At 41.4% G+C, this 8123-nt stretch overlaps 1 pseudogene; it reads left to right on the forward strand.

The window, feature by feature from the left end:
• The window catches only part of LOC127620106 (focal adhesion kinase 1-like), an 88566-nt pseudogene that overhangs the window by 5134 nt on the left and 75309 nt on the right, over nt 1–8123 (forward strand).

Consider the following 8123-nt stretch of genomic DNA (forward strand, 5'->3'; position numbering starts at 1 on the left):
AGGTAACCATTGTAGGTAATCCAGCTAATAGTTAACAGATGCATTAATATAATGGCGTTTAACATGAATGTAGGATGTAATGATGTTAATAGCATAAATTCTACGCTATTCTTCCAGCTATCTAAACTTGTGTAAGTCCTATCGGATCAGCAGCTGACCGTATGGGAAAACGATCCCCACCGATGGTGCGATGCATCGTGAAGATTATGTTTTGATCTAATATTTTACAAGTCGACTTCAGGCCGTTTGGAGCCTCTTTGTAATGCAGGGCAGAGGTCAAGCAAAGGATGAAATGAACCTAAAGCTCACAGGCACACAGGCGAGGTTTCTGCAGATGCACTGTCCAGTCAACAGCTACAGTACGGCTGCTCCTGTGTCAGAACTCATATCAGGTTATTATCTTGGCAAGTGTCACGCTGAGGTCAGTGAGTGCATGTGAGGGTCCGTGGAGCGGAGTTGAAACACAGACCGGTTTGTAGTCTGGTTTCACAGCCTCTCGCCTGCATTCTCACATAACCGATCCAGCTCAAAGGTCATATGTCCTCACGCCAGAGCCACGTGAAGCCGCACGCTGACAGCTTGATAAGCAGATGTTTGGGTCCTCTGTGGCAGTCTTGCATGGTCCCTTGATTAGCCAAGTGTTGAGTCGACCTTTGCACTGCCTCCTGGTCCTCAACGTGTAACATATGGAGCCGACGGCACCAAGACCAGTTGGAGAAGTGTGCAAAGCCTAGCCGTTTTTGCCAAGCGAACATCAATGAAGTGTGACAGAAGTCTCTTAGACGGAGTCACCGTAATCCTTTAATCTTTGGACACACCATCAATAGAGCGGATACACTCAGTCACGTGTAGATTTGATTAACCGCCTTACAATATTGATTATTTGGACCGTGTGTGTAATTGGCCTCACAGAGAGCCATGGAAGGGATGCGAGGGAATCCCGTAGGGAGTGGCCACGACTGGTCTATTAGTAGACCATCATGCAACTACTCGATATTGAAGTTTATTAGTTAATCAATTTGTTATCCTTGTGCAACCCCGCATCCTTCAGCGCAATGCAACGTATACGCATAGCGCATCATTTCAATTCAGTTAAACTGACTGATCTCAGTTCAGGAGACGGGTTCAACGTATAGAGTCATGTGACAAAACAACATGGTGCTGACCACAGCGGTGTATGTCTTTGGGAGAAACGCCGAACAAACTACATCTGGTAAGAAACCTAATTACAGGTTAAGTAGTGCACTAAATTGGGAGGATGGGAGCATCCTATAGCTCTCCTATAACTGTTCTGAGACCAGTGCAGACAGACAGCACACTGGAGGTTAAGTCATGCACTAAATTGGGAGGACGGGAGCATCCTATAGCTCTCCTATAACTGTTCTGAGACCAGTGCGGACAGACAGCACAATGGAGGTTAAGTAGTGCACTAAATAGGGAGAAAGGGAGCATCCTATAACTCTCCTATAACTGTTCTGAGACCAGTGCGGACAGACAGCACACTGGAGGTTAAGTAGTGCACTAAATAGGGAGAAAGGGAGCATCCTATAGCTCTCCTATAACTGTTCTGAGACCAGTGCGGACAGACAGCACACTGGAGGTTAAGTAGTGCACTAAATAGGGAGAAAGGGAGCATCCTATAACTGTTCTGAGACCAGTGCAGACAGACAGCACACTGGAGGTTAAGTAGTGCACTAAATGGGGAGAAAGGGAGCATCCTATAGCTCTCCTATAACTGTTCTGAGACCAGTGCAGACAGACAGCACACTGGAGGTTAAGTCATGCACTAAACAGGGAGCAAGGGAGCATCCTATAGCTCTCCTATAACTGTTCTGAGACCAGTGCAGACAGACAACACACTGGAGGTTAAGTCATGCACTAAACAGGGAGCAAGGGAGCATCCTATAGCTCTCCTATAACTGTTCTGAGACCAGTGCAGACAGACAACACACTGGAGGTTAAGTCATGCACTAAACAGGGAGCAAGGGAGCATCCTATAGCTCTCCTATAACTGTTCTGAGACCAGTGCAGACAGACAACACACTGGAGGTTAAGTCATGCACTAAACAGGGAGCAAGGGAGCATCCTATAGCTCTCCTATAACTGTTCTGAGACCAGTGCAGACAGACAGCACACTGGAGGTTAAGTCATTCACTAAATAGGGAGCAAGGGAGCATCCTATAGCTCTCCTATAACTGCTCTGAGACCAGTGCAGACATACAGCACACTGGAGGTTAAGTCATTCACTAACTAGGGAGCAAGGGAGCATCCTATAGTTCTCAAGTGCGTCTTAGTGCACATAAATCTGCACCTTTGTAGAGTGCAATTGAGTAGAGACGAATGGCTTAAATTTAACAGGCTCCAAGTTCACCAGAGGTGATGCTGATCATCCTAATGGTGACTTCACATAAATAACAACAATCAACCTGCTACAACAAAACAACAACAATAGAATTAAAACGATATGCATTTTTAAATAACAATTAACAGTTTTCTACATAAGTTCCCTTGTTTTGAGCAAACATACTGTACATCATTTATTAAAATGGAAGGGCTTATGGGTATAGGGGAGGGGGTGTTCCCCTTTTTCAGCCAATTTGTAACGCTCAATTCCCAATGCGCTATAAGTCCTCTTGGTGGCGTAGTGACTCGCCTCAATTCGGGTGGCGGAGGACGAATCTCAGTTGCCTCCGCGTCTGAGACCGTCAATCCACGCATCTTATCACGTGGCTTGTTGAGTACGTTACCACGGAGACGTACCGTGTGTGGAGGCTTCACGCTATTCTCCACGGCATCCACGCACAACTCACCACACGCCCCACCGAGAGCGAAAACCACATTATAGCGACCACGAGGAGGTTACCCCACGTGACTCTACTCTCCCTAGCAACCGGGCCAATTTTGGTTGCTTAGGAGACCTGACTGGAGTCACTCAGCACACCCTGGATTCAAACTGGTGAACTAGCAAACTCTGGGGATGACATTTGAAGTACTGTTTAATAAGGACCACTTAAATGCTTTTTATTAATGACAACGTTAGAACTTATAGAGTAATGGTAACTTAATTAATAGTAGTAAAAAGAGTAAAAAATTAATGTTAAGTTGAGTAAACTATTTTTTTACAATTTGAGATGAATATTAGTATTTACAGTGTGTCTAAACTGTCCTGAAAACCTGTGCTCCTAAAATAATACCACATAATACATATACTGAAGTATTAATAAAAAACGTGTTTTTGGTCTCAGTTATCGTTGAAAAAAAAAAAAAAACTTTTGTCAGTGTCAACGAACGTCTCTACTGAATTTGCGTTTTACAGCATACTTTGGAAAATGATGTTAAACGGGAGTATTCAAACTTAAACTTATTAGTGTGGACTCGGTAACGACTATGTAGGCAGTAGGCAGCATGGCACGGCTCACTAGGTTTTGGAACAGAGCTGCGTGAATCAGTGCAGCACAAAAGCAGAACATTAAACGCAAGATCAGAATTGCGAAAAGCAGGTTGAGTTGATTACTCAGTGTTTATCAGGAACCAGTCATCTGGTTGCAATATCTTTAAACACACACACACACTTACACTCTCTCACACACATACACACTTACACTCTCTCACACACATACACACTTACACTCTCTCACACACATACACACTTACACTCTCTCACACACACACACACACACATATACACACTTACACTCTCTCACACACACATACACACTTACACTCTCTCACACACACACATACACTTACACTCTCACACTCACACACTCACACACTCACTCTCACACACTCACTCTCACACACTCACTCATACACTCACTCACACACACACTCACACACACATACACACTTACACTCTCTCACACACACACACACACACACACATACACTTACACTCTCACACACTCACTCTCACACACTCACTCTCACACACTCACTCACACACACACTCACACACACTCACACACACACACACACACAGACACACACACACACACACACACACACTCACACACAGACACACACACAGACTCACACACACACACTCACACACACACAGACACTCACACACACACACACACACACACACACACACACAGTTCAAGATGCGTTGACTTTGTGATTCATCTCATTGTTTATTGGTCTCTACATGCATCTGACAGATGATAAAACTTTTCCTTGTAACTGAACGCCTACAAATGTGTCATTTCCTTCCTGCTTGTGTGGCTGAAACGCTCCCAGTGTACATTCACTGGAGTCCCAGCGCTTGTGTCCCCTCTGTTACGTCCCCTAAGGGAACAACTCCCGCTCAACCGTCAGACCAAACACGAGAGAACAACAGTTATAAATTCAACAATAGTTTTTATTTTTGTAAACAATTAACATTAAGAGCAGCAAAGAAGGAGGACTTCAGGGTGACCCCTGGCCCAAAATAATAAACTAGAAATGAGAAGAAATATGTAACCTCAAATGCATAAAAAATTTAGTTGCAAGACTTGCCTAACTATCCTAAACAAACAGGAACAAACCATATTTAACAACAAGGGCGGGCCACCCCTGCACCTGTCTGCTTTAAAGACAGATGACTAGTCGAAGTTTTAAATGTTAAGTCACACACTGCACATTAAGCACTGCGTCTAGACAACACTTGAACAAAGAGCAAAGTTTGGTCGTGACCGCTCGGCTCGTTTTTAACAGGCACAGGTGACCCAATTTGCAGATCAGCTGCACCTGGAAAACTAGCCACACCCACATACACAAGCAATCACTAGACATAAGAAAAGCCATGCATGGCCACACCTTCATCTAGACAACATGAAGATAGAACAGAGGCAGATAGAGCCTTTGATCTTCTCCCCAATTCCCAATGCGCTCGTGGAGGCGTAGTGACTCGCTTATATGCGCATTGAGTAATTTCTTTGAAACATCTCCATTAATTCTCTTCTACGGCGGTGAGATTAGTAAATGGAGACTTTTGCTTGCGTCTCCTGCTTCTCCAATGTTTCTCCTGAGAATTATATTAATTAATATTATGTCATGAAATATGAAATAATGTGTATATTTTACACATAATAACATTTGAGTTTACATTCATTTGTATTGGAAACGCTAAAAAGGTTACTGTCACTTTAAGAGTTCAACGAGCGGCTCACAGTGTTCCAGTTCAGCGAACATCAACAAGATTAAAATGTATATTTCTTTTAACTTTTTTATCTGACTGTAAAGAACAGATTGTATTAAGACACATTATTCAATGAAAGTGGAGTCGCCTCATCTTTGATGGACACACACTACACGGAGGTAATGAGACACTTTGAAGCACTTTTCATCAAAACAAGGCGATTTTCCAGGTATTCCAGAACTTACATTTCTAAAAGCTAAATTTAAGCACTTTAAGGACCTTGTGTGAACCCTGTAAACAGTGTAGAATAAAGCGCAGTAGTGGATAAATCAATGTTTTTGATGTTTGATGGGTCATTTATGATCACATGGACCGAAAACAGTGCAACGATATGGTTCGTAATTTTTTATCTTCCTATCCCCAATTCGACATGCTTTACTTTTTCTGATGTATTTTGGTGGGTGTTTCTTTATAATACACACACACACACACACACAAAAAAAAATGTTTTTTTTTATATCATTTATATAGTTTTCATGCTTATGCCAATTGCATTAATTTGGTCAATAATTGGCTGATATATTGACAGCCGATACATAGGTGCATCCGATATATAATTGTCCCCTGGGGAATTGATCCACTCTATCTTATATCTGGGCTAGTTTGGGGGTCGTTTGCTAATAATATTCCCAGTTTATTATGAATATGTAAAGGATTTCCATTGGTCTTGCATGATAATGCTGAAGCACTTGGCTGCAGTTCTGTCCCAGAAAAGAGCTGCTCGGCACCACAGGCAGGGGGCGCCGACTATCCCGTGTGTCTGTCCCAAGAGATCACGACTGACCTATAAAAGCACATGCTCTCTAAATGTGCTGAGGTGACAAAATATACTGACCTGTCATTTTCTCTTTCTCTCTTTCTGCAGATATTTCCAGAATTTCCTTTTACACAGGTGAGTGACCTTTCCATACATTTCCTCTCCTCGTGTATTGTTTATTGTGGGCAGTGATTGCTGTAGATGACCAGCAGAACATACTAGATTTTTACTTAACGTGTAGGAACGTGTTGTGGTACTTGCCCGTTCAAGACTCATCAGCTTGGGTGTTTTGGGTCAGTAAGAATGGGTTAAAAATCAGCAAGTTATGCCTAGTTTTACAGCATAGCTTGTTTATTTTAAAGAAAACGTGACATGAAATACAAAATATAAATGTTATTATTTTTTGTTGGGCCCGAACAGGCCAGCAGAAAATATTGCTAATGTTTCGCAGGTTTCATTGGCCGCGGTTCTCTGATTGGTGGATATTTCTCTGCTGTGCCATGGCTAATGTAGTTATTTACCACGTTTTCCGCCATCAAACACGATTTTTAAACGATGCGCATGTGTCCAACTTGCAACTCTTTTAATACAGTCAACTGTTGATCATAAACAACAAAAAATAAACATTTAATTCTAATCACACACAGGACAGATGTATGCACTCGTTCGAGTATGCGCTCATTTAAAAACACTGTTTACAGAAGTGTCGTCTTTCTTAAAGAGACAGTACTGTTTTATTTTAGCACGTGTTCAACACATCAAACAATGTTAAAGAATAATTAAACAATAAACATGCAACAAAAATAATATTTAACTATATATTATCATATTGTTTTGATTGAAAACACTGGTTTGTTCACTTTTTCATAAAAGCTCAAATGTGGCCAAAATGATAAAAAAACTAAGCAAATATAATTAGTTAAATTGATATTTTTGTAATGTACCTAGTTAGAAGGTCCCTGTATAATTAACAACAATAGCTGGAAGATAATTTTTTTTATATGTGAGCAAAAGGGACATTAAAACACATAGGGTTTATATGAACGTGCACTAGATGAACCTCATTGACCATATTCATGCATCTCGCAGTGCTTTTAAAGGAAGAAATGTCAAGTTATAACTCTTTAATGGAGACCCCCATTATGTGTCTTGCTGTTTTGAGGATAAACGCATCCTGGACGCGTTTTATTTGCACCCATCTTTGCTATTTTTCAATTGTTGCTCTATGTAAACATGCACTAAATGGACATCTTTGATCGTTTTGATGCATTTCTGGTGATGTGCGCCATGTTTTAAGAGGCACATTTTAAAAATGCATCGGAGCTGTTATTGAAAGATGGGCCAGTTAAAACACTTGCACAATAAGTAACTAGTTCCATTCGCGAATGTTTCAAATGTCATGACTGTTTGATAGTTTATGGAGGACCGTTTAATATATTTTCGGATGCAATATGTTGGGTGTGTGGTATGTGTAAACCCTGAAAGTTTGTTTTATTACATTGTGGAGCTTGTTCATTTTCTGCCGATTGAGTTTCAAATGTACTATATGGTTGTGTATTCGGGGGGGATGCATGATGTTAGCCAATGACAACAGTGGTGCATTAATGTTGACGTTTAAAGGAGGCGCTAAGCCCAAAACCGAGCGTTTCAGACAGAGGGCCAGAGACAGGGTGGGCAATTATGACCGTTTTGGTGCCAAAAAAAATAAAATCTACTTTACTAACATTAAAAGTAGACCTCAGGGAAGATAATAAAATATGAAAAGAGAGTGTATCATGACCTCTTTTAAGAATCGATAATATTCATGACTGTCCTATAGGCGCCATGGGAACAGACCCCGAACGCTTGGGGGCCTCACGATCTCTGTTGCCATAGAAACAAATGCCTGCATCATATGAGCATCACTGAAGATTCATGCTACGTCATTAAACTCAATGTTTGTGTTTTACAGTGCTGGATTCTCCTTGAATAGTAATGATAATAAAGGCTTATGTTTTAGTCTGCGTGATAAAGCCTGATAATCGTACCCAACTCACAGCGTTCTGTGCTGCTGCAACATTAATGATGTGCACCTGAGTTCACCTGCAGGTGTCGTATTAAAGATGCAAATGTTTACCACCTTGCACCGTTTATGAGCATAATTAATTTAAATACTGTGCAGCTGTGCTCTCATATACAGTAACT

Source organism: Xyrauchen texanus, chromosome 26 (assembly GCF_025860055.1).
Source record: "Xyrauchen texanus isolate HMW12.3.18 chromosome 26, RBS_HiC_50CHRs, whole genome shotgun sequence".
Classification (NCBI taxonomy): Eukaryota; Metazoa; Chordata; class Actinopteri; order Cypriniformes; family Catostomidae; genus Xyrauchen; species Xyrauchen texanus.